Genomic DNA, 6,000 nt, shown 5'->3' on the forward strand with positions numbered 1-6,000 from the left:
TCTGCAGCTTTTATCAATCCCCCGTATCGAGCTGCAGGCGGCGGTCATTGGCGCACGGATTCATACGGACAACGACACGAATTTTGTTGGCGCAAGTAGGGAGCTCCAGAAGGAACTCCATGCAATCAACACTACGATGAGCAGTACGTTTACGGACACGAGTACCAAGTGGCGGTTCAATCCCCCTGCGGCGCCTCATATGGGCGGCAGTTGGGAGCGCATGGTCCGGTCCTTGAAGACTGCGCTGGGGTCGCTACCTACGGCACGGAAACTGGACGAAGAGGGACTCATGACGCTGTTCGCCGAAGCTGAACAACTCGCGACCGTTAACTTTCGTACCACTGAACAAGGAGCAGCAGGAATCTATAACTCCGAATCATTTTTTGCTGCAGCTAATCGCTGCCAATGGTGCCGTATCTACAAGGCTACGCCGGTGCAACCGAAGGTGGCACAACTTCCGAAGTTCCGGATCACACCATTCCTGCGACCATTCCAGCGGAGTTCGTCAAACAGTAAAGGCGCCAGTGGACACGAAAAAGGCCCTGTCAGATGGATGGAATTTGATTCAGCATACGTCGGACGTATTTTGGCGACAATGGATCCTAGAGTATCTAGCGGTAATTTTTCGGCAAATCAAGTGATTCCAGGATGTCGCTTCAGTGAAGACAGGAATGTTAGTAGTGATAGTCGACAAAGGCAATTGCATTGGATGGATACGCGGCCGAGTGATCCGTACGTACCGACCCAGGCAAGGATGGAGTTGCGCGAAAAGCAAACGTTGAGACATCAAGTGGAATACTAACCAGACCTGTCAGCAAACTGGCGGTCCTCGATGTAATTCTGGAGGGTGACTCCGAAGAGGATTTCGGGCGTCACGAGGGGGAGGATGTTGGAGTTACCCTAACCAGCGGGAACTCCCTTGAGCAGCTTGGATAATTGTGAGTGAGGTTATAGCGTAGATGGGGGATAACGTAAAATGAATTGACAGATGGGAAAAACGTCAGACTAATTTATTATGAATTTGCTATGTCATTAATCGTGTGAATGAAAGATTTTTATCACGCTTATCAGGTAAATATTGAATTTGTCTTTGAATTTATTATTGTTTACCTAAATGATAGTTTATTGCAGATTATATAAGGGCCTGTCCATAAACTACGTAGACTCTTAGGGGGGGGACGGGGGGGTCTGGCCAAAGTCTACGCTCCATACAAATTTCGAAAATTTTGTATGAACAAAAGTCTACGAGGGGGGAGGGGGGGGGGTCTGAGATGGCCGAAAAAAGTCTACGTAGTTTATGGACAGCGCCTAAGAGAGAAAACGAGGCAGGCCAAGTCCCAGTGGGGACGTAGAGCCACAATGAAGAAGAAGATAAGAGAGAAATAAATTGTTGGTTGAGGTGCGAATAAGTTGCTCTTCTTCTTCTTTATGGCTCGACGTCCTCACTGGGACTTGGCTTGCCTCGCTTCAACTTAGTGTTCTTTGAGCACTTCCACAGTTATTAATGAATTAACTACATCGGCTGTTTTCCTACTCTCCGCATCGACCAATGTGGCGCTAGCTTCTATGCGCGAAAAATCGCTAAAAGTAAATAGCAAAAATATTGTATGGCGAATACAATCTAAAGGCAAATTTCTCGAAGTGGAACACATTATTCGAAAAAATATTTGGTAGTGGTTGTGCACAATGGTAACGACTATTAAGGCTACCGAATATTTTTTCGGGAAAAGCTTTCTATTTCAAGTAATTCGAGTTTAGATGCATTTCGCCATACAAAATTAAATTGATTTACTCCTGCTGATCAACTGTGGCTGCGCGCAGAGCGGGTAGTCCATTGAAGGGCTTTCTTTGCCTGCCATTGCATGAATTTGTATATTGTGAGGCAATTACAATGATACACTATGCCCAGGGAATCGAGAAAATTTTCCCGACCGGAACGGAATCGAACCCGCCGTCTCCGGATTGGCGATCCATAGCCTTCGCCACTAGACTATCTGGAGACCCCAATAGGCGAATAGGTTGTGTAGGATATTATGTAAGCATTACTAAAATATTATTTATGTGCACTTTCTAACCTACAATAAATTTACCAACAGCTTTGAACTAACTTGATGATGGTTATTTTTTTTATGGATTTAAGATGAGAAGAATTCTTAAAGTAGGGTGGGGCGGGGCAAGATGGGTCGCCTAAGGATGGATCACCATAACTTTGTAATAAAATAAATAAATATCGTATTGGTTTGTATTCGTCCGCTACTCTTTAATACACTAGTTAGCTACGCTAAAAGTCGATAAAAAGTTTATTAAATACAAAATATGATGTAAAACAAGCAGTTTTAAAAAGTGATCGATTTTGCGCCGTGAAAAAAGTGCGGGCAAGATGGGTCACCTATTAAGTAATTCTCATTTTCTCAACGAAAAACGTCAAAATATAAGATTTGTTCCGCATTTATATATGCTCCATATCCATACTGAGTAAACAAGACCTACTTGTAAACATTTTATAAATTTATTTGGAATACAAAAAAACTTTACGATTTGAGTGGTCCTAAGGCGACTTGAAAATCGATGTTTTCACTAAAAAAATATCATAATTTTATGTAATAATTTTGAGCATTCATTCCGCTTGATTGAAGTTATTTATGAGATAGTCTTGTAATAAAAAATAAATAACTTTTGAATGCTCCAAAAATACGTTCAAAATTGAAGGTGACCCATCTTGCCCCGCGGCCGTTTATATGGAGACTATATGGAATGTATCGCATAAGAAAAATGGCTAAAAACCATTTTATTTTTTATTTCCAATGAGAATGAATAATGTTTCAATCAATGCTCTAAACTTTTGTATATTCATGCTGGTCATCTAAATTATAAACATAATCAAAACATGAGTAATGCGCCCGAAAATGGCACTGACCCATCTTGCCCCGCGACCCATCTTGCCCCGCCCCACCCTATCTTATCTGAAAAATTTTAACAAAAAAAAAGATCCAACTTTTAAAACGAATGAGCCGGTGCACCGTGTAGCAATTTATTTCCTAAAAGTACATCGCGTGGCAAAAGGTTTGAAAACCCCACTTGTAGGGTATTGTACCATTTGGGCAGGTGTACCTATTTTGGGCACCTGTCACTATAACTAAGTCAATTTCAAACCGAATGATTTGAAATTTTGTACAGAGTTAGATACTGTACGTGCCTACCTCTATACAAAAATCAATCGGTTTGAAATTGGCTTAGTTATAGAGGCAAGTGCCCAAAATAGGTACACCTGTCCAAATGGTACAAGACTACTTGCCCTCTCTTTTGTGTCGCTCTTTCCCGTGTTTATCAAAGATAATGAGCGAGAAGAAAGATAAAGCTGCACACGCTTGTGTAGACAGATGAAGGCTATTCTAAAAAGTACTTATTACTTTTACGAATAAAGCTTGACCAGGTACAGTGACCGGCACAAAAAAAGATCCACCATAGAATGGCTACAGTTTCTAAAGAAAACTACATGCAAAAATGATAAAATTTACCTTTCAATGAATGCACTTCATCCGTTTTACATTGTTATAGTAATCTGTGTTGAAAAATATTTGTTTTTTTAGGAATAACGTGATTTCTGATAAGATTAGAAAAATTGCTTAAAAATTGGGTATGACAGAAAAAAAGATCCACTTAGCAATTAATTCTGAAATTTCAAAACTTCGCCAAATTTTCACATGTTTTGCTTATTGGTGTATGCTATTGTGATGTTTTAGACATATGAAATTTTGACACGAGTTTTATCAATTTTAGGGTGATATGGGGCGAATTTATGTTTCATGGTCAGTGTAATGGGTAAACAAAAAATTCTAAACTACAGAAACTATTTGTATGCAAGAATGAATGCTATTAATCTACAATATAACAATACACTGAGGATACTGTTCGTATGTTTTTCATAGTTTACATCTTATGAATCAGTTATTTTTATTTTTTTCATCATTTCATAGTTCTCGTATGCTTTTCATACATTGAAAAGCGAAATCCATAAGACTTATCGTATGAAAAATCTCATAAGAAGCTTCGTATGAAAATCATAAGATGTGTTATGAAACATCATTGCTAAAAAACGCGTGCAGAATAATTTACGACTGAAGAGTATAGTATATATTTATTCCAATGAAAATTATTTTTATGACGATGAGCGGCTATTGGAACACAAGCGGCTACTGGTACACTGACGGCATATAGTAGTTCATTATCTACTGAAATTATGTCTATGTCAGACGTTCCTTATGCCATACGCCCTTATGCCATCGTACCAATCTCAGCAGTCTGCGGAAAAAACGAACCTGCGCCACAGTTACCCTTCTACCCATCACGCAATGCCAGCAATTACACACTGCGGATGTCTGTTAAACTCAAACAGATATCCATTGTTTCTTTGAATAAGTGTTACTGTCAGCAACTTCCTGATCTGGCAGTAATCGTGGCTAAAAACTAGAGATAACCAGTCAAGTTCAATTTTATATTTAGAGTGGAAAGATGGGTTTCGACTCTATCATACAGTAGACGTTCGGTCGGTGCAAACGGTTTAACTGCAATGCTTTTTAACTGCAAGTTCGGTAAGTGCAACAAATTTGCAGTTATCGCACCGCCAAATGTCAGAATGGTGCGCCATGTTAGCCCAAATGAACAGTTGGATGAAGTTCACGTTCATTTTACGTCAGTTGACGGTTTGTTGACGCTGTCAGGCGTTGCAGTTATCGGTTTTTCGTTCGCTAAGTGAAACGTAAACATGTTGCAGTTATCGAACGTCTACTGTATTAGATCGCCACAATTGGGTTTATACTTCGATTCATTGCTCATCTATTCGTGGTTATGTTTGACAATAACTTTCGATTTGTGACCCTTTCTAGCTTCGTAAGCTGATTATGACAACTGCAGAGGCCAATTGCTGAACTTCCGACGATCTGCGGAAGAGCTGTACATCAATGAAGACATCTTTTCAATATAGGTTGCAGAGGCCGCAAAAAACAGAACATGTTCGATTTAAGGTAAGAGTAAAATTCACAAACAACTATCACCAACAAAACAAAGAAAAAAGTACAGCAAACAAGGAAATGATGATGAGTATCGTGGGGTGGCTAGCTTAGGAAACATTTATGATAACACACAGACACTGATCAAATTATAACCCTATATGACAACCTACTATTACTTCATGAAAAAGTTATGAAAAACACTGAAAAAAAATACATTCTGTAAATAGTAGACTTTAGTAGAAAACAACAGATTTATGTTCACAAACACACATCTTTACATAAAACTTCTAGAGCTGTCGTCAGGAGCTAGGTAAACGCAAGAAGAAAAATTAAGACTTATATAAATTTTACTATTATTTATATACAAAACAGCTAACGAGAAAATGTGAAACAACACACATTCGCCCGTTGTACCCAAAACTAAGCCACAAGTTTTAGTTGTTTTAGTTCTTCATTTGTTCTTTTTTTTTGCTCAACAACCACTGCTGAATTCTCATTTTTATATAAACACGGGAAGAGAGGCAGACCTTCATTTTACGTTTCGTTCATACTTTACACACGGCGGCTACCGAGTGTGATAGCAGCATTCATTACAAAAAAAAACATACACTCCACTGGTTCATCAATTTTACACTGCGCGAAATCTATTCGAGGACAAGCTACAACTATTGTTATGACGAAGAAGAAGAAAAAAAAGTGCAATCCAGCATTGAATCCATTCAGGCAAAAAGGAAGCAAAAAAAAGGGAAAAGCGTTCAGAAGAGAATGCTATCACCGGCGTTACAAGAAGGAACGGTTCGATGTTTAGCGATCACTGTTAGTGTGTGGTAGTTTGTTCCCCATTTCCTGGACTGTGTAAAGTACAGTAAATTTCCCGTAAAGAGGAAAGAAGAAAAACTATTAGAAATCGAAGGGGGAAAAGCAACAAATATTTTACCTAAAGAATTTTCTCAGTGTAAATACTTTAGCATTCATGGAATATGATGCG

The 6,000-nt window shown here is 39.1% G+C and overlaps 1 protein-coding gene across 2 annotated transcripts in view; it reads left to right on the plus strand.

Moving 5' to 3' along the window:
• The window catches only part of LOC109419129 (poly(A) polymerase type 3), a 76,726-nt gene extending 71,679 nt beyond the window's left edge, over window positions 1-5,047 (plus strand). For both annotated transcript variants that reach the window (XM_062860629.1, XM_029866483.2), the window contains exon 7: window positions 4,887-5,047. The gene's annotated coding sequence lies outside the window, so the exon portion shown is untranslated. The remainder of the gene's footprint in view (window positions 1-4,886) is intronic.
• The last annotated feature ends 953 nt before the right edge of the window (window positions 5,048-6,000 follow it).

This window comes from Aedes albopictus, chromosome 3 (genome assembly GCF_035046485.1).
Source record: "Aedes albopictus strain Foshan chromosome 3, AalbF5, whole genome shotgun sequence".
NCBI classification, from domain to species: Eukaryota; Metazoa; Arthropoda; class Insecta; order Diptera; family Culicidae; genus Aedes; species Aedes albopictus.